Consider the following 22033-nt stretch of genomic DNA (forward strand, 5'->3'; position numbering starts at 1 on the left):
CACATGAGTCCCTTGGGAAATAGACTCGAGAGGGATAATGGGCTTTCTTTGGGGGAGGAAATGGAGCTTTCAGAAAGTGCAATTAATTGAAGAGCTTGTCAAATTGGTTAGTAGCAGAACCTGGACTGGAACCTACGTCTCCTTATTCTAAATACAGAGCACTTTGTGCTTGTCCCTTGGGCAAAAAAGGAGAGACCTCGGCAGACAAGAGAACTGGGTAAGAGTTCACCCATGAAGAAATGTACCCTGAGAGCTCTGAGGAGCCAGTTGCCCTGTGTCCGCGGCAATCAAGGTCACTAGCCCTCTAGCCAAGAGCTGTTTATGAGGTGTTCCAGAGATCTTAATTCATTCTCTTTCTGCCTCTCTAACTGGCCTCCGCCTTCTCTAGCCCACTGCTCTTCCGACCTGGGCCCCGGGCCTGGCTCTGGCTAGATCCCTTTGGCCTGAAGGCATAGGGTCAGGGGAGTGTCCCAGCTTCATCCCCCTGCTCCAGGATCACATTTCCCTTGACCTCAAGGGACTTCCGTGGCCCAGAGCCTGCTGGTCACAAACAGGCTGGTGGGAGCTGCCAGAGCTTCCTTCCTCTGATAATGATCTGTCCTGCCTCGGTGCTTCCCTGGCTCCCCACTCTGGCAATCTGCCCAGGCCTGAGGGCTTGAGATGTGGGAATGCCATCTCCCAGTCCCCCTGGGCTGCACACACCATTGCTCTGTCTCTAGTGAGTAGAACTGGAGAAGCTATGGCCTTACCTTGGGTCTTTGTGAGGTGCCCATGTCCCAGCCCACCTCCATTGCCTGCAGTCCTGATCATCACTAGCCCCTTCTTTCTTTCCTTTATTTCAGCCCCAGACAAACCGCACGATGCCCCATGCCTGCCCTACTTGACCGTCCAGTTACCTTGTTAGACCTTCCCTTCCGAGCTGGGCATCTGTTCTCTTTCTGTCCCTCCCGGACACCGCCAGTGCTCCCTTACCCCTTACCAGAGTCAGAGCCAGTTTGGAGCCAGATAAAATTGGGTGTAAATCTTGGTTGGCTCCATCTTCCTGGCTATGTGACCTGGAGTAAAGGAACAAACCTCTCTGTGGCTGTATTTTCATACAGTGAAATTACAGGAGTAATCCCACCTCCCCAACAGGATTGCAGGAAGATTTATAAATTACTTCCATGTAGCCTTAATCAGCCCTTGGCACTGGTGAGCATCTAATAATGATCACTGGTAGCAGCAAATAGTAGTCCTGTCATATTCACCGTGGCAAGCATGCAGATTAAGCCAAATACCCCACTCAGTTTTCCTTGAGGGCTTTCTCCTGCTAGAGTGATGTTCTTGAGTAGGCTAGAGGACAGGTCTGGCAAGCAGTCGGGCTAGGTGGGCTGGGTGGCTTGAGAGGAGGAAAGAAGGTAGGGAGGGGATGGTCATAGAAAAAGATGAACATTGAACAATTTAAGCAGAGTGTGGAGCCAATACATTGATGAGCCTTGAAGTAGAGATGCACTAAATACACATTGTAGCCAAAGGCCAAATGACTGAGTGTAAATCTATGGTTGTTATATCTACATATATCCTATGGTCGTTATACTCTACATCTGTCACTCTAAATAGATGGTTTTGACTGAGATGCATAGAAAAGCAAGATACTTAGGGGTATTGATTTTTCTTTATTCTTTTTATTGTAACTTTTTATATATTTGTATAAACATAAATTGTATAAATTGATATTTATCACATATAAATATAAATTATATATATTGATATTTTTTCTTATGGATATTATGGTTTTGAAGACACCCTCCACACAAAATTTTGAAGTGGCTAAAATGATGCTTATTGCATACTCTCAAAATGAGAATTCCCAAATAAAACTTTTTCTTGGAAGATTCATTACCTAAGTAGTATTAAGTAACTAAAACTTCAGCATAATTCAAAAGTAATTTGTGGTGATGGAGTTCAGAATAATGGTATCCTGGGAGCACTAACTGGGAAGGGGTAAGAGGTAAGCTGAAAATGTTCTTTCTTGGTCTGGTTATGTTTACTTTGTCAGAAAACCCCTTGAGCTGTATGCTTAAGGTTTGTGTACTTGACTGTATGTAAGTTATACCTCAAAAAAAAAAAAATCCTCCTGAATGTATAGTTCTTTTTTTTTTTTTAAGATTTTATTTATTTATTTGTCAGAGAAAGAGCAAGCACAGGCAGACAGAGTGGAAGGCAGAGTCAGAGGAAGAAGCAGCCTCCCTGCGGAGCAAGGAGCCCGATGTGGGATTCGATCCCAGGACGCTAGGATCATGACCTGAGCCGAAGGCAGCTGCTTAACCAACTGAGCCACCCAGGCGTCCCCTGAATGTATAGTTCTTAAGAATTATTTTATTTAACATGATAAATCTAAATATATCAATCAATTCTATAAGGACTATGATATCATGGAATCATAGAAATAAGATATAACCTAATTTCTGTTGTTATGCCTTATAATATTTTTTGAATATAATAGTACTTATGTTGTTTATTAAATTGTTATAAATACTTTTGGATCAAAAAATATATAAGGATCATTTTAAAGTTATCCATCTAATACACTATCTCCTACTTTATAATAGGTCAACTAATTTTCCTATATTATGTGACAATTCTTCATTGTTTTGTATATAATATAGGCTTTGACAACCATTATTACAGCATTTTTCTTTTTTCCTTTTTTTAAGATTTTATTTATTTATTTGAATGAGAGAGAGAACATGAACAGGGTGAGGGCCAGAGAGAGAAGCAGACTCCCTGCTGAACAGGGAGAAGCAGGGCTTGATCCTGTACTCCAGGATCATGATCTGAGCCAAAGGCAGACACTTAACTGACTGAGCCACCCAGGTACCCCTAGACAATTTTTTTAAAATAATAAATGTGCATTTATACTTCTACTGACTGATAGAATTTCAACATTTAAAAAAGTTCATAAAGAAAATTTCACTCTCAGGTTACATCTAGAGTGCTCACTAATATTTGAAAGTGATTCAGATATTAACTATGAATCCAAATGACTTGCCTTGTTCTCATTACTGATGCTTTAACATGACCTTGATCAAAACCAAGTTGACAGATGCCAAGAATAATGCTGAATAATGGTTATTCAGTTTTCCAAAGGTCAAATGTGAGGTCCAAAGTGAATAACAGGCTTGGGCCAATTACCAGGTATTCCTATCTGAAACTTGAAGGATGGGGAAAGGAGGCTGATTAGTTACTAAACACTTCTGTTTCTGGGGATAGGAGTTGGAGAGGGGAGGAGGGTGTGCAGGAGAACATGCCCAGCCTTGTGTAGGTTCCTTTAAAGGAAATTGTTTCAACCTGGACCTAAGGAGCAGTATGGGGCACCTGGGTGGCTCAGTCAGTTAAGTGTCTGACTCTCGATTTCTTCTCAGGTCATGCTCTCAGGGTCTTGAGAAGGAGCCCCATGTCAGGCTCTGGGCTCTGCTCTGGGCATGGAACCTGCTTAAGATTCTCTCTCTTCCTCTCCCTCTGCCCCACCCACCTGCTCACTTGTGTGTGCTCTGTCTTAAGAAGAAAGAAAGAGAGAAAGAAAGAAGGAAAGAAAGAAAGAGAAAGAAGGAAAGAAAGAAAGAAAAGAAAAGAAAAGAAAAGAAAAGAAAAGGAGTCCAGTAAAGAAAGTAACACAAGAACTGGTACTAGAGCTCACTCACGTTCCTACAAGTGAGAACCGAGGTACGTTAGGTAGGAGACTTTTTTACATGACCCTGGTTTCCCAAAGTCTCCATACTCTGAAGTAAATAACCCATAGACAAGAAGGCCAGTTGAATCAATGTGAGAAGTGTCCCATCTCAAGGGCAGAACGTGGGAAGAAGAAATGCCCTTGAGATGAGGACCCTTCTCCACACATTGATTCATAGTGTCAATTACACTATTGATAGTATCCATGGCTCTAGGGGATAACCCCAGTGCTATGGCAGCAAAAAACATACCAATAGCAATAACATCCAGGGACCCTTTCCTTTGAGAGAACCTTGGCCCATTCTATGCTCCTGCATGACTGAGCTTCCAAAAGGACTTTGAAGATTTTTGATTTTCTCTTTTTTTTTATTTTTTTTAAAATTTTTCATGATTTTCTCTTTTATAAGTTTTCACTTACCCCTATCCCACCATGGAAGGTAGAAAGAAGAGCAGGTACAGCTCTTGCCAGGATGTTTGCCTGTGCTGGACTCCAAAGCAGTCAGGCTGGGAGCACCCATGACACCACAGGAGCATGAGAAAACATCACTAATAGGCTATGGATCATAATAGTACTGTGAAGCCCATAATTCCCAAGAGCAGAACTAAAGAAAGATGTTTACACATAAATACACATTATGATGGAAAATCCTCATCTATATAAAGGTAACCTACTTCATAGGAGTATTAGGTAGATTAATTGTGACAATATATTTTAAGCACTTAGTACAGTGGCTGGCCTATAGGAAAAGTTCAAGAGGTGTTATCATTTATATTTATCGCTGCGGTGTCAAATGTCAAGTGACCAAACCTGTGATGGATGGAACAGGCCTGACTTCCGTGACAGAAGAACAAAGGATTTAAACAGAGGCCAAACTCCTCCTTAGCCTCCCTTTGCCAAAAGTAGTCCCTAGCCAAGAGTGGATAAAGTAAGGCTCAAGGTCAGACAAAAAGGACAACATGCATTATCGCTCTAGGTAAAGTAATTTGGAGTGGGGTGGGGGTAGGGGGCAAGCTCCAATTGGAGCTAGAAAGGGAGGGGCATTAAATTGAGTATATCTGTTCAGACTAGTTAAGGGTTGCTTCCCCCCCACCCAGCTCTACCCTCCATGAATCAAAAGATGTGAAAAGAAGGCAGAGGATTTAGGGCCACTAATTTTTGAGGGTGTCCTCTACTCCAGGTCCTCTCTAAAGGGTTCATGTATCACAGCAATTAAAGGCGAGAGGGCTCTGGTGACGTTTCCAACTTCCCCTCCTGACATCTAAGTCCGTCCTCAGGTGAGCTTACTATGCCCTCGCCTCCATCGTGGACCTCCACATCCTTCCCACTCCCAGATGGAGCTCCCTTTCCTACTTTGTCTTCCATCTCTCAAAATTGCCACCAGGGCCCATGGCTCATGGTCCTTCCCTGCTTTCCAACGGACTTCTTGCAGTGGGAAAACATCATAGCTGTCGCTTTCAGTGATCTTCACATAGAAACTTAGTTGAGCTTACACATTTAAAGCATAAACTGACTTGGTATAAATTAGTACAAACTCCTGCTCAGGCGGTGGCATCTAGCACAACACAGATCTACACGTCTATAAAGCTTTAGGCTCTTTCGGCAGATATTCATAAAAGTAAAATGTTACAAGAGATGGTATCCACTGACCTCAGAGGTCATCTAGTCCAGCCTTCCCCATTTTGCAAATGAGAAAAATAATACCCAGAGGACTTGAACATCTTGTCCAAGATCACATGGCTAGTTTAAGTAAGTACTCAGGCTTCTTGAACCAGTCCAGTGATATTTCCAAACTGGAATTCTAATTAATTATCCCAGATGCGTCTTAGACATTTTCCAAAGTCAAATTCACTGTCCGTGGTCTGGCAAATCAATCTGCAAATTCCCAGACTTGAGAGAGAAGCATGTTCATTCAAAAGAGGGTTTAGTGTCCGTAATCCCAGTGTGTTTACGTTTCTGCCTCTCACCCATGGACCACAATCCCCTTCACCTGAATGTTCATATTGTGTCAGTGAGATGAGAACAAAACAGAACCAAGGACTTGGTTACAAACTAGTCAAGTATGTCCTCGGGCCATACCACTGGCTGTTGGAGACATGAATAAGGGCATGCTGCAAGAACAAAGGTCTTCACTTTCCATCTGCTATTTGGAGCCAGTAGGAAAACATTTGGCAGACCTCCAGGTGGGCCTGAGACATCCCAAAACATTGTATCATGGGTAAGGGTCACTATTCTTTACGTTCAAAGTTGGTGCATGCACGGCTGAGTTTTTATGGTCAACTAGACACAGAGCAATGTGTCTCAGACTTTTCCCTGAAGAGCTAGTAATGGCAAAGGAGAATTCATTAAAATACCTCAAGTCTTGCCCAGCAAACATGAACCTTCTCTGAAGCCTCCTTCTTTCACTTAACTAGTATTTTTAGAATAGCCATGTGCAGAGATGTTTTATATGTTATCTTAAAATTTCATTTGTGGGTAATAAGAGATCAAAGCTAATTTCCTGGTTTGGATGGTTGTGTGTGCTGATGTAGGGATGTAGGCAAGGGAACTTGTAATTAGGAAATACTCACTTTTGTATTAAGGGCTAATGGAACATCATGTCTGTAACCTATTCTTTCAGAAATGTTAATAATTGGGGAATCTGGGCAGAGCATATATGGGAGCCGTGTGTAATTTTTCTAAAACTTACTTATAAATTTGAGATTACTTCAAAGCAAAAACATTTTAAATTGTAAAAAATCTGTAATTTATTTGAATTTTTCAATATACTCCATCATACAGTTTTATTTTATGTAAAAATAATGTTTTAAATTACTTCCTCTTCCCACCCCCAAATAACTTCAGGAAAACTGGGAAAGAAGACAGTTATCTTATGTGTCTTTGTATACCCCTCATATGTCTGCATTCAGTCAAAGGTAGGAGTACACTAGCCTTAAGGGGGTTTTCCTTAACTTGCTCTCCATGGGTCTGAGTCTCTGACCAGTATTTCTCTTCAAGAACTGGGTAAGAAAGATAAGATAGTATGGGGTAAGGGCAGTAGGAAGGTCCTTCACGTGCTAAAAATAAATAAATAAATATAAGAGAGGCAGAGAAAAACATACATAAGGCATTTAGAACAGTGACTAGAACCCAGAAACCCCTCAGTAAATATTAGCTGTGATCATTTCTATTACTGTTGTTTTTGTCACCCCTGGGAGATCCAAATGCTGCACACAGGCTTGTACTAAGTCAAAGACTGCAAAACACATGTGAGCAGAGCCCCCTGCTTCAGCTCTGGTTGGGCTGAAGATTACATGCTCTGTTTCCTGAGGACAGATCCTATACTCAAGAGCGAGAGAGACAGTCCAACTGCTGAGGCAAGATCGTAGTGGGACTGGGCTCCCTGAGAAGACCCCAAAGAGCTACACAGTAAAGAGGAAATGGACCTGGCAGGGGACAGGGTCAGCCACTGTGAACAGAGTGATACTTTTTAGAAGGAATATGGCAATAAATTTCTTGTAACAGAACTCTGAGACTCAGAGTTCAGAAACCAGGATCCAAGATATGTCATGGCCATGGTTTCTTCAGAGCCAAGGACCCCTCTTGGATGAGAATCTCTCTTGGAGAGATTCCCTATTGGAAGCTTCTGACAAAACCCCTGCCTCAGTGTGAAACCAACCACCCTCAGCCCTGGTGGTTATTAACTCATCGCCAAGGTCCTGGATCCCAGTAAACAGACAAAGAAGTATAGTCATGGGCATGGTAGGTTTGTTCTTCCAGAGCTGCTCAAGAGCAGGACGCTGCCCTTAAGCCTCACCCTTCTTGTTCGCCTTTGGGCTTTTCCAGTCTGAGCCCGTCTCTACCCAGTTCCCTGGATGATCAGTCGGTTTACACTATTCTGTTCCTTTGTCTCTTCTCTCTCTCACAAGGATATCATTATACAGACTCAGGACATACATCACTGGGAAGCTCAACATGCACAATCTCATCTCGTTTTTGAATCAGCACCACAGCAAGTTTGCATGGCTGGAGCCCATCAAAGGCCGGGACAGCGGGGATCACTGCCAGGAGTAAGTGCTCCTCCCTGTCACCTGTCCTGGCTCCAGGTGGTCCACCATGGATATGTCAAGTTGTCGGGCAGAAAGCTAGCTAAGAAGCTATGTGGAGCCCAGAGACACAAATGTCAGCAACCACTTGCCTCCAGCAGCTGATGTTCTACCATCATCGGGCTTCCTTCTGGGTAGATTTTATTTCAAGCCTTCTGCATCCCAGATTGTCCCCACCTTGGCACCTCCGGACAGCAGCAGCAGCAGTTCCTCTCACACCCCGTCGCAAGGAACTTATCAGAGCATGTCACTTCCAGTTCAGTAGTAACCATGGATCCTCCCATTGCTCTCCACTGAGCGACCAGGAAGCACTTCTGGACAGACTCACACAGGACCCAAGCAAAGGATAAAAAAATGCATATGCCATGTTCCCCTTAGCCACCCCTAGTGGCCCCGGCCCCTCCTGCACCACCTCACTCCTCCAGAACCCCCTTTTTCCTGGAGACTCTGCCTCTCACCACCAGAAGGAAGTTCAGAGTGGGAAGCCTGATGACCCATCCTGAGGGTGGCACTTATAGGTCAAGGACTTTCTTCATGCTGCTGCTGTCCCTCATACCCATGACCCAGACAGACTTCTGTGGCGCTCTCACCCACCCTTCCTCGAGGATCCGGAAAACACAAGTGTTTAGGGGATCATCACTGATTCTCTGCGTTTCCTCCTTTGAGCTACTTCAGGGTCTAACTGTGCAGTTTCCTCTTATGTTCTAGTTTGGCTGTGAGCACTGGATGTTTCTTCTTGTTTCATAGAGTCTTAGTACCGGGGGCATTTTAGAAGTTATACAACTGTTACACATCCTTGTGTTACAAACAATGAGGATTCTGAGAGGCAGCACAGTCACTGAGTGTCCCCTCTGGGCTAGAGAAGCACATGATGACCTGATTCCTGTCCCACGAGTTTTCCATCCAGTTGGGAAGACTGGACACACATGTAAGAATCAAATAACAAAGCAAGGAAGCACACATCTAAAAACCCAAATGAGTGGTACCAGGAAGTAATACTGAGGTTCAGGAGGGATTAGCCCAGGCTAGATTTGACTGGGAGGGTTCACCCATGTGATCAAGCTGAGCTCTGAAAGATGAATAATATTTGAGGGAGGGCTCTCAGGGAAGGAAAAACAAAAAACAAACAAACAAACCACAACAACAAACAGAAGTGAAGTTGAAAAGAGCAAAAAATGCCCAGTAGACAAAAGGAAGACCAGTCCATTAGAATAGAATTTGGTCACCAGGTGACTCTTAGCCTATAAGGTAACATCAACAAACAGGTAAACAGTATGGCAGAAAGGAACAACATAACTTTGGTACCAGATCTACATCATTTTCAATCCCACTTAATAAATATGTAACCTTAACCTCTCCAAGCCTCTGTTTCCTTTTCTGTAAAAGGGGGGGGGGGAATAACATGGACCACATAAATGCTTTGCAGATAAAATTTTATACAAAGTACAATGTCTTGGCACACAGTAAACACTTATTTAAATTTTTATTTATTTGGGGACACCTGGGTCGCTCAGTGGGTTAAGCCTCTGCCTTTGGCTCAGGTCATGATCTCAGGGTCCTGGGATAGAGCCCTACATCAGGCTCTCTGCTCAGCAGGGAGCCTGTTCGCCGCCCCCGCCCCCAACCGCCTGCTGTTCTGCCTACTTGTGATCTCTCTCTCTGTGTCAAATAAATAAATAAAATCTTAAAAAAAAAAAAAAGAAAAAAATTATTTATTTGAGAAAGAGAGCGCACACACTCATGAGTATGGGGAGGGGCAGAGAGAGAGAGAATCTCAAGCAGCCTCCGCACTAAGCACAGAGCCTGATGCAGGGGTCATCCCAGGACCCCAAGATCATGACTTGAGCTGAAATCAAGAGTCATACACTTAACAGACTGAACCACCCAGGTGCCCCAGTAAATGCTTTTTTAAATGATAGCTTGAATTCTTAACAAAGTACTTAACACTGTGCCAATCAGACCTTCACGAAATTGTGGTTAGTAGTGTCTCTTTCCTTCTGCTGGTGTGGTACAGACTGTGCTGACTGGACCCACAAGTAGGGCCGTGTTTAGTATCACTATACCATGCCCGACACCATAACACTCCATCACACTGAATATATTTAATATACATATTCCTCATTAAGTATCATTCTTGCCAAATTGTATCTGAAATTATATTTAAAGCTTTACTTCTGAAGTTGACTACAAATACTTTTGCAATTGGTACTGCTCCTTCTGCAATTATAGTACTTGAGAATTCTTATAAAATGAGAATATATAAACTAAGATTGTTTTGCAATATAATAAACTTTTTTGAGTGCCAAATTTCAAAATAAATGAAGTCAACTGTGTTACTGTGATAACAGGTAAGTGCATATTTTACAGTTGATTTTGGAAGTTGACTTTTCCTGTATTGGAGAGAATGTAGTTTTCTTCCGGTCTTCAATAGCATAGGCCCTTGAAAACCTCCCAAACCCTGGGCACTGAGCCTCTGGTGCTTAATGGGTAAAAGAGCCCTGAGACTGTGGCAGTTGGGAAGAGTTATGATGATGACTAGGACAAACACATGATCGAAGGAACCCCTTTCCTAGGCCTGTCTGAATGGGGTTGGCCAGGTGCAGGCTCAGCATCTACCTGAGTTAAAGCATATTTGCAACTTAATTGGATTCAGAGCTTGCAAAATCTGTGGTCAATCATCTCAGTCAGCATGGAATGTTCATGCCAGCCCTTGGCTCACCCCCGGTCCCCCATCCCTCCCATCCCCATCCCCACCCTCATTCCAAAGCCCAGAGGTTTGGGTCTGCAACTGTTAATGAATAATCACTTGGTGATCCTCCCAACCCCATGGGAGAAGCTCAGCTGAGGGCCTGCAAAAGAGAAATGACTTCTGGATAAATAAGTATATATTTTCTCCCTGGGGCCCAAGTCAACTGTTGGCTGGATAATGTTCTCCTGGGCTCAAAAATCAATGTTTTGTTAGCTTTGAGGGGAGGCGTGCATGAAGAGATCCCTGCTGTGGAAAAGGTGAGCTTCGTTGGTGAACCAGGCTCCACCTCGGTGGCAGAGGGACAAAAATCTCAGCAGTTTCCGCTCTGGCAATGCAGATCCTAGGAACCTCTGTGATTTGTGCCACTTTGAGGAGCATTTTATCTCAAAGGCAGTGAAGTGATAAGTGTGTAAGTGATAAGCTGTAGCCCAGACCAATTGTGCCAACTGTAGTCATTTGCTTTGTCCCTTGACAATTGTTACAATATCCCCTCACTGCCAGTCCTGTAACTTACTAAATATATATGTAGGGCGGTCTTTTGGCATCTGACTCTTGTTTTCCGCTCAGGTCATGATCTCAGGCTGAGCCCTATGTGGGGTTCTGCCCAGGGTGTGGAGTGTGCTTGGGACTCTCTCTGCCCCACCTCTCAAATAAATAAATAAATATTTAAAAGATATATACAGAGAGAATATTTATATCAATATATAAATAAATCTTTATATAAATATATAAATAAATCTTTAAAAGACATACATATATCTATATATATAAATTCTTTGGTATTTTAAAATTTTTTTTAAAGTTTTATTTACTTATTTTAAGTAATTTCTACACCCAACATGGGACTTGATCTCATGACCCTGAGATCATGACCTGAGCCAAAGGCAGACGCTTAACCAGTTGAGCCATTCAGGCACCCATTTTATTTTTTAATTATGATATTTTTTACGTAATCCCTACATTCAACGTGGGGCTCGAACTCACGACCCTGAGATCGAGTCGCATGGTCCATATAGACTGAGCCAGCCAGGAGCCCCAGTATCATCCAGTTTTTGTAGCTGATATTGTTTGTAGCTGAAGATATATCCAGATATTGTTTGTAGCTTAAGAGTCAGCCTGAGATCTGTGGTCTCTATTGGAAAGGGGGAGAAAGAATTTACCTCCTTACTCGAATAGACTTCCTCCTCAATGTTATCACAAGGATCAGAAGAGAATGACTGAAGGCAATGTTCATGCACCACCCAAGACCACAAACAGAGACCTCACTGTGTGCTCTCCCTATGGGAACCATTTTCCCCCTCCCTTTTCAGCCTGGCACCACACCAAAGGGGTGGGTTAAAGTCAGAAAGCTCTTGGCCCCAGCTCTGCCATTCATAGGTGGCCTCTTTCACAAACTCCAGCTCCTTCAACTGGAGGAAGTTGGTTGAGATATGTCTAAGGACTCTTCCAACTCTGACACTCTATCATTCCAAGACTTTCTTCAACAGGGCAAATGTCTGCCACAGAAAGAACCCAACGCACCATGCTGCTTGGCCAGCTGGAACAGGGGCTCCTGTACTGGAAGCGACTGTTTCTCTAGCTTGGGTGAGAAACTAGGCCACAGAACAGGAAGAAATTAGCCTCATTCCACCACCTTAACACTGACTCAAGAACACCTGAACTAGTCTGGGATAGTGGAGTATGGACCCTTAGCCCATTTTCTTTCTGAGATTGGTTTCCCCTATGATCTGACTCTCAGTGCTTGAAACAAGAAACCTGGGAGTGTGGAAAGAACACAGGGCATTGGAAACCGAGAGGTGTTGATTAAAATCCTCTTTCTGACTCTCTTTAACTGTGGGGTGATAGGCAATTTCCTTAACTTTTCTGAGTCTCAGTTTGGTCATATGTTAAAAAACGTAATCATACTTGCCTCATAAAACTCTTATGAGAGATAAACAATGTAAGTATTTATTGTAGGGCATAAAAAGGCACATTATCTGCTGGGACTGGACCATAAAACGTCAGTGGTGTTCTTAAATGTCTGAGGCCATGGAGGCCCTGCATAATTGCCTTAGGGTATGAAATTCTTGGAGGGGCAAACAGGGTTCCCCCGATGGTGTCACACTTTTCCTCTGTGCCATTGCTCCCCTACCGGAGAGAGCAGCGCCAGAGCAGGATCCTGCCCTCTGCTGCTGCCCCTGCTGCTCGGGCTGTGGGTGCCTGAGGTCCCAGCCAGGGCCAAGCTCAATCACAAGACCTCAGCTTTGCAGTTTGAGACTCAGCAGAGAAAGTGCAACTCAGGCCCCATGGATGCAACACAGTGACGGAAAAGGTGAACAAGTCTGCAAGAAGGGCTGTAAGAACTGCCACCTGGGCCAAGGCCCTGTGTCCTTAATTACATGTGAGCTCATCTCAGGGAGGTGTCCAGACTGCTCCAGCAGCTGGCCACTCCTTCCACCATGGCCTGTGTCCCACCACACCACAAGGATGGCCTGGTTCCAGCTGGTAACAATGGTCCCTGTGCCCATGGTAATACTATCTAAAGCCAGGTGTCCCCCGCCATCCCCACCCCAAGCTCTGCAGACTCCAGACATGGCTGCTGAATTCCCACCCTTGAGTTCTTGACCAGTCCTTCCCCTCTTTGCCAATACCACTTCCCTCCCACACACGCAATTTCACATACTCTTAATTCCATAGGGGGTTTTATGGATGCTCCAAGTGATGAGGAAAGAGGAGACATTCTCTTTAGCCCTTCACTGTTGCCTGTCTTGCTTTCTGAGTTTGGTACCATGAAGATCTCAGCAAAGGTGGACCTAGGTTTTGTGGGCCTTAAGGTGTGCATGATTTTGGAGGCCCTCTTAAAAAAAAGGAATATAAAATGGCAAATGCCAACCAAGTCAGGACCTTGGGAGGGCTGTGTTTGGACACTTTAGAGGGATCCAGGCAGGGAAGATTATTTAAGGAAGAAAGGCAGGAAGATCTGCCTGGGTTCCCTGTACTGGCCCAAGGTGTCTGGTTTTCATGCAATAAAAGACTCTGTTCTTCCCCCCCACCCCCCGCCTCCGAGTGTGTGTTAACTATTCCGGGGGAAGTACGGAGCTTTGGAAACCCCGTCTTACCTGTTAGTCATCAGCTTTTCCTGTTCTGCAGGAGGGAAGGAGGGCAGCACCTTGAACAGGCGTGGGCTTGGAGGCACAGCGGGGTCAGCCTCCCACCCACTTGAGAACCGCCTGGTGGTCCCATCTCACTTAGGGGAGAGGTAGGGGAGGAAGAGCAGGTTGTGTCCCCAGACACCAGTCAGATCTGGGGCCTGACCCCCACCCCTTTGTCTGTCCTCATGCTTCCTTGATACGACCCAGAGCAGGGACCTCAGCTTTCTGAAGTGAGTCTCTCTCCCTTGGGAATTTCAGAATCAGGACCTTCCCAGAATGTTGATCTGGTCCTAATTCGTTCTTCTCGAACTATGAGGAAGGAGGAGTTTTGTGTGCAGTCTGCCGCAGACCCGTGCTTTCACAAAATACAAAAAAGTGAATTACTAGAAAAATAAAATAGAACATATATGTGTAGAAAACACAAGGCTGAATTTCTTATCATTAGATTCAATTAGCATAAAATTACTCTATCAAATTGGCATAAAAGTGTCTCGATGCTTCCTCTCAATTTCTCCACCTTTCCTGTGAGACACTCAGAGAAAAACATACACATATTATACACATATGGGCACATAAATACTAACATGAGACATATACCTCCATACACAAGGACACAGATTCATACACGTGCATGTGTGTGGCCAACACACACAAGCACACATCAACACACACACACACACTCAACAGTAAGACAGCCCCTCTCCTTCCCTCCACCAACTCTGCCTCTTTCCCATATTTAGAAAGAGATTTTCCTACACAGATTAGAGCTCAGAATAAACCAAGAGTGTTTGGGGGAACGTGAAAGTGGCAGAGAAAGCAGAGACTCCAACAGATCTGACTCCCAGCCCTCTTCCCTGCTTTCTAGAGAAAGAGATTGAAGGCAGAGCTCCCTGTGACCTACCACATCCAGAGTGGTCCACCCCAAATATAGCTTCCCCTAGACGCGTCCTGGCGGCCTTGCCACACCACACTCCTCTCGTCACTGTCGCCGTCTGGCCACCCTCTGTTTCTGACCAAGGAAGACGTGCTGGAAGTGAGAGAAAAACAACCTACTCCTACCCGCCCTGGCATCTCCCCAGTGTTGTGGGCAGCTCCACTTCCTCTGTCTCCACCTCAAGAGAGGGTGTTCCTCAGGGGCATATTCTTAGCTCTCTTTTCTTCTCACAACAACACTCCCTAGAGGAACCTGGTACATATCCAGAACTTCAGTGGCCACTTACCTGCTCCCGAGAACATACCTCCCTCCCCCACCTCCCAAGTAGCAGGCCATCTACCTGCCCTCACCAGCCCCCTCCAGGTCCTGCAGGCATCTCAAGAAAGACACTCAGAACTGAGCTCATGATCTGCCTGCCTTCCAGACTAGCCCCTCCTCCTGCAACCTCCCCACCTTGGTTGGTGGAAATATCATACCCAATCATTCAAGGGCCTCATCTAAGAGACACCTGTATGAACTCATTCTTTTTCCTTCCTTTCCTTCTCTGGCAATTCACCATCTATCCCAGGTACTGCCTTAAGAGGGCGCACAAGTTCTTGGGTTTTCTGTCTTCCAGCTATCCTGGGTTCCTAACATGTGCCCAACACACATGACAGCTTTGGAGGGTACTGTGATTTTGGAGTTAGACAAACACATCTATGTTGTTGTGATCAAGGATTTGTAATCTAGCTTGGGAGACAGATTAAAAGCAATACCTTTGAAACACCATTTAATGATAACAGAAAGTACTATGATACAGAAAGTATAGTGAAACAGATTCGAGAACAGTTTTCTCCCAACTCTTCTAGGGTTTCATGCATCCCAACTAAGCAAACCCATTCTCTGTTAAATAAAAATCCTGTTATAGGGGGCACCTGGGTGGCTCAGTCTATTAAGCAGCTGCCTTCTGCTCTGGTCATGATCGCAGGGTCTCGGGATGGAGCCCCGCATCATGCTCCCTGCTCAGTGGGGAGCCTGCTTCTCCCACTCCCTCTGCTGCTGCCCCTGCTTCTACTCCCTTGCTCTCCCTGTCAAATAGGTGAATGAAATCTTAAAAAAAAAAAAAAAATCCTGTTAAGTGTTTCCCTGCATACCCCCAGGGCTATAACCAGAGTCAGGGAGCACGAGGAGAAACTGGACCATCCTATAATCTATAAGAGTGGTGGCCCCAGAAGCTAGAAAAGAGTGCAGAAAGAATTCAGAATAGAATAAATCCTTCAAGAGATTAATTATATCCAAACAAGTTGTATAGCAACCTGGGTAGGAGTTTCTGACTTCCGTGTGTGTAGGCTGAAGAATTAGATGAGTTGTAACTTGAACCTAGGGGGCCTTGGACTGTGGAACCGGCCCATTCAGAGAGTAATGACACAGCATCCATGGAAGAGAGTTCCATGGGGCAGTTAGGGGCCTGAGAAGATCCCCCCAAAAGTCCTGGAACAAAATCTCTGCAGGGCCACTGAGAACATGTTTCCAAAAAGTTACTTGGGAAGGGGCTCCCCAGCCATCTGGGATGACACAGTTCTTCCTTAGTAGGTAAGTTTGTTTTAACATTCAGAAATTTTTAAATTAATGATAGAAATATTTAAAACAATCAAACACATAGCGTTAATATGTTTGTATTAAGAAATGTGTGCATATTTGGTATTCTAGGTATTCGCAGTATTTTTAAAAATTTCTCTTGCTACAGTAACTAACAGGTCTTGCAATTCTAATTTAAAATGTGTAACTGGGGAGGCACCTGGGTGACTTAGTTGGTTAAGCCTCTGCCTCCGGCTCAGGTCATGATTCCAGGGTCTGGGGATCAAGTCCCACATTGCCCTCCCTGATCAGGAGGGTGTCAGCTTCTCCTTCTGCCCCTTTCCCTGCTTACGCTCCCTGTCCCTCTCTCTCTCTCTCAAATAAATAAACAAAACCTTAAAAAAATAAAATGCATAATTGGTTTAGATGTGTGGTTTGTTTTGTTTTTAAGATTTTATTTATTTATTTGACAGAGAGAGGGAGGCGTGTGCACAAGCAGGGGGAGCTGCAGGCAGAGGGAGAGGGAGAAGCAGGCTCCCCGAATAACAGGGAGCCCAATGTAGGGCCCAATGTGGGACTCCATCCCAGGACCCTGAGAACACTACCTGAGCCAAAGGCAGACACTTAACCGACTGAGCCACCCAAGCACCCTAGATGTGTGATTTGAAGTAGAACTTTCTTTTAAAATGGGCTTTGATAAAAAAATAAAAATAATAAAATTCATTTGGGAACATTAAAGGAAATAAGAATTGAATCATCATATTTACAAATTGTTTAGATTTTAGTATTTCAGGTATTCAGGAATGCCTTGGTTTGCCAGATGACTGAATTGCTTTATAAAGACAGGAATATGTCAAGTGTATAAAATATATTTTTAATGTTTAAAATAGTCTTATTAACTGCATTTATAAATAGTAACAAATAATCATCAAATACAATCCTTTAAAGAGATTATTAAAATGTACTTGTTTGTAAGTTAAACATAAAAGCTTAAAGGGGTGCCTGGCTGGCTCAGTTGGTATAACATGCAACTCCTGATATCAGGGTTGTGAGTTCAAGCCCCACACTGGGGGTAGAGATTACTTAATAGATAATTAAATAAATATACACATACATACATAAAATTTTTAAAAAACCCATAAAGGCTTAAGGAAGAACTGGGCTTCTGGTTTGCATCCTTACTGTAGGGAACATAAACTTCAAAAATTTAAAAAACCAAAGTAGCCTTCTGAATATTTTTCCTGAGCACCAAAAGGACATTTTTATGAACCCGGTCTGTTCTCTGCACTGCTTGTATTGACACAATGAACAGTGAGCTTTGATGATTGTATTTGCTGGTGTTCCCACGTTTGCTGGTCTTACTGAGCCCTCAGAAGGGAGGGTGGTCACTGACGACAATGCAGTGACCCAGGCTCAGTCTCAAGGCCTCACTTCCGTGTTCGTCCCAGTGCAGAGCCTGGAACCGCATCTCTCCTCAGTGCCCTCCTGCCACTGCCCTGTGCTGCGTCTGGGTGGGTCATTCTGCTGTCTTGCATGCTGGAGAAACCTTGAAAGGGGAGCAGGACATCCCCGAGACCAGTGTGGTGTTGGCAGAGAAATTCAGCAAAACATACTCCAAGAGGAAATCAAACTCAGAGATTATGGTTGAGTCTTCATCTTCAATAGGGGCTTTTCTTCCCTGGCCAAATCTGGAGTTTTAAGACTACATTTTTACTAGGTAGGTGACTTAAAAAAACAAAACCCCAAACCAACAGATTGTTAAGCAACTGTTCCCTTCAATAAACCAGGCTGCTTGCTTGGAAGACAGAGAGAGTAAAAAACACCCAGTATGTTCATTGTGAGGAGGTAAATTTACATTAGTGGAATTAGAAGTGCTATATTCCAGCAGATACTCCGGGGACAAAAACTCATCATTTAAAAAAAAAAAATCCTAACTTTAGGGATACCTGGGCAGCTCAGGCGTTTAAGTGTCTATCTGCCTTAAGCTCAGGATCCTGTAGTCCTGGGATCGAGCCCCACATCAGGCCCCCCACTCAGTGAGGACTCTGCTTCTCCCTCTCCCTCTGCCCCTCCCCACCCTCATGATTTCTCTCTCTCTCAAATAAATAAATAAAATCTTTGAAAAAAAATTACCATTTTAAATGCAGATATCTTCTGGCAGAAATTTAAAAAAAAAAAAAACAAGACAATGTAACAGTTACTTGGAATCAACCACTTAGGTACTGGGTTTGGCTTGGGAGCCTTCAGAGACATGGCACAGCATAGAGAGAAAGTTCTAGAATAAGGGGAGTTAAGAAACATGGAATATGGGCAGAGACCTGGAAGTAGACAATGAGCACGGAAAAGGAGCACAGTCACGGAACTGGAGACAAATTTGAACCCACACGTTTAGCAGTTCTGAAGTTGGGGTTGGGGTGTGGAAGCATGACTTCATGTTGTTGTAATTCCCAGACTTCGGGCTCCTGGAGGACGCTGCTGGGAGGCTGCCAACGAGGGTCAGTCTGCCTCTAGATATACCTGGCACATGTTTGGTCTTCATAAGTGTTTGTTTAACAAACTTTGTTTTCAGAGCAAAGGAATGGGGCTAGGAAAATACACAGATTGCAAATCTGGAAAGCTTATAAAACAATTTTTTAAAAACTCTCTCGTTACGCTTAAAATTTTCCAGAAGGGAGGAATCTAGTACCTGCGGAGACAGCCTGTGCCATTTCCTGGCAGCTTTAAATATTTCAAATTGCCCTATATAGAAACTAATCTACATCTCTGTCACTACAGCAACTCACTGTGAGCCATTCAGAATAAATCCAATTCTTCTTTGCTCAATCTGTTAAGTCTGTTAAAGGAGTTTCATGACCCTTGCCCTCCAAATATTGCTTTGCCAGACAATAACAAGAGCTATAAAATGGCTCCTACTCTTTGATCCAATAATTGCACTTGGTAACATATGCTAAGTGAAAATATTTCAAAGCGGGGAGGAATAGACGTATGTGTATCTGTTTATACTCTGTGTAACAGAGAAAAGTTGGAAATAATACGAACTCCTTAAAATTGAGAGTGACTAAACAGATGACGGGTAAGTGCTTAGTGCTTACTGAAGAAGCAAGCTACCACTCTGGCTGAAGACAAATGTACGAGAAGTATATTGATGCACAGGAATGTGCATGGGGAATGTTCCGTGAAGAAACCAGAATGTAAAACTGTGTTTTCAAATGAACTACAGCTATGTAAAAGAGTCTCTGGCCTGGTCCACTAATAAAGTCTATAAGTGAATTTGGAACCCTTCTAGAACATCCTCTCCAAACCACGCCTCCTCCAGATTCATCTAGCCCAGTGAAACTACAACTGATCCAGATGACATTTCCATATTTGGTTTCTTTTTTTAATTGAAGTATAATTGTTTGCAAAATGATCACCACAAGTCCAGTTAACAACCGTCATCACAAAGAGTTACAACATTTTTTTCTTGTGGTGAGAATTTTTAAGATCTACTCTTAGAAACTTTCAAATATGCAGTATAGTATATTAAACATAGTCACCATGCTGTACATTACGTCTCCATGGCTTATTTATTTTATAATTGGAAGTTTGTACCTTGTGACCCCCTTCACCCATTTTGCCCACCCTCCACCCCTGGCAGCCACCAGTCTGTTCTCTGTACCTGTGTGCTCCTGTGTGTTTGTGTCTGTGTGTGTGTGTGTTTTAGATTCCACATGTAACTGAGATCACATGATATTTGTCTTTCTCTGACTTACTTCACTTCATACAATGCCCCCAAGATTCATCCATGTTATAGCAAATGGCGAGATTTATTTTTATATATTTATATATTTATATATCTATTTCATATTTTTATATATTGTATATTATTTATATATTTTTATGATATATTATTCAATATATCAATTTTATATAGACAAGCCACACTTTCTTTATTCTTTCATCCATTGATGGACACTTAGGTTGTTTCTATACCCTGGCTATTGTAAATAACACTACAGTGAACATAGGGGCATAGCTATCTTTTCAAATTTGTGTTTTTGTTTTCTTCAGAGAAATACCCAGTGATGGAATTGCTGGATCATATGGTAATCCTATTTTTAACTGGGGGGAACCTCCATACTCTGTTCCACAGTGGCTGCACCCCACATTTGGTTTTAGTTCTATCCTGTGTATTTTCCACATGCAAATATCAACCACGGACAAAGAACTTGTGAGGGCTAAGTCCAGGAAGAAAGCAAAGTTAAGCAGACTCCAGGCATTAGGCCCCACTCGCTCCTGGTTTCTACCTCTCACTTATTCCCACCTCTGTTCCTGTTCTGTGGAGCTTTCTGCTCCCCTTACAGTTTTCACTTGGATTAGGGATATCGTTTGGGACCTGGTCAGACACTATCTAGGATAGAGCAGTGACAAAATAGACAAAGTCCTCGTCTTCATGGAGCTTATTTTCAAATGACATGTGGTGCCGTGGGTGGGCCTATTATGAGACACAGGACATAACTAACCAAGTACATCATCAAAGAGAGAGAAATACTGTGACGACAACAAAACAAAATAACATCATGAGAGGGACAATGGGTGAGAGACCACTTTCGATCAGGTGATCATGGAAGACATTTAAAAATGCAACACTTCAGTAAAATTCTGGAAGGATGAGAGTCAGCCCCTGAAATTGTAAAAGGGAGCATCCAGGTAGAAGGAAAAGACAAGAAGTCCCCAAATTAGGAATAAGCAAGGCATGCTTAAAGAACTGAAAAAAGGCCACTATGGCCTTCCCACGAGTGCTCTCTCAGGGGGAGCGCTGAGGGAAAGGCTAGAGAGATAGGCAGATCCCTATGCAAATGTGAAGCCATTAGAAGAGGTTGAGAGGAGATGATTGGAGTTGGTTGTTGTTGTTTTAAGATTTATTTATTTTTAGAGAGCGAGAGCACAGGTGCGGGAGGAGGGGCATAAGGAGAGAGAGAGAGAGAGACTGACTCTCAGGCAGACTACCCACAGAACGTGGAGCTCACACGGGGCTTGATCCCATCACCCTTGAGACCGTGACCTGAGCCAAATCAAGAGTCAAACCCTAAACCAATTAAGCTTCCCAGGTGCCCCTGATTGGAATTTTTAGAAAATGTCCTGGGTAGGGTGCAGAGAATGGCTTCTTAGGAGGTAAGAGTAGAACAGAGAAACCAGCATGGGAAGCAATGCACCACCACAGGCGAGATGGTGGTGGCCGTGTGGACTCTGATGACACCTAGCTCAGAGAAAACAAATTGTACACCTTTAAAAGAATATTACCAATAAAATAAAGCCAAAATTAAGAAGGAATTCAACAAAAAATTGAATTTACATATATGCCTGTATACTGCACAAATTTCTTATCCTATACATAAATAAGGCTTGGCCCCAGTTTCCTTGGAAGGCGCAGGTAACAAGAACATGTTCTCTCAAGTCCATGCCTTCCTGTCTCTAAAACTCTCTTTTGTGGTTCTTCATTAATTCCCCTAGCCTTGAGGCACGGGACCAAAGCGGGGCCCTGGTCACTGCTATGCTCTAAGCGGACAAATAGTGAGCAGCCTACAGCCCCAGCCCTACGTGGAAGGCCAAGTACATCTCTTGGTGCACGGAAGCCAGGTAATAAACATTACAGATCCAAATGTTTCTTCCACCCATTTTCTCTCATGTTTGGATAACACTACTTCCCTATCAAAACCATATTGGAAATTTCTTGGGGATTATTTTAACTATTATTTATTCTAGACCAAGTCCAGAAAAAGAAAAGGATTTTTATTATCTTACCCACAGGGACATATCTGTCACTTTTAGAAACTCTTTCAGCACTGGCTATTACAAAATTAAGCACTTTTGAACATGATGGGGGTA

At 43.5% G+C, this 22033-nt stretch overlaps 1 protein-coding gene across 1 annotated transcript in view; it reads right to left on the reverse strand.

Annotated features, from left to right (window-relative positions):
* Positions 1-22033, reverse strand: part of RNASE13 (ribonuclease A family member 13 (inactive)) — a 39413-nt gene that overhangs the window by 11776 nt on the left and 5604 nt on the right. The window lies entirely within an intron of this gene.

The sequence above is a fragment of the Mustela nivalis genome, assembly GCF_964662115.1.
Source record: "Mustela nivalis genome assembly, chromosome: 6".
Classification (NCBI taxonomy): domain Eukaryota; kingdom Metazoa; phylum Chordata; class Mammalia; order Carnivora; family Mustelidae; genus Mustela; species Mustela nivalis.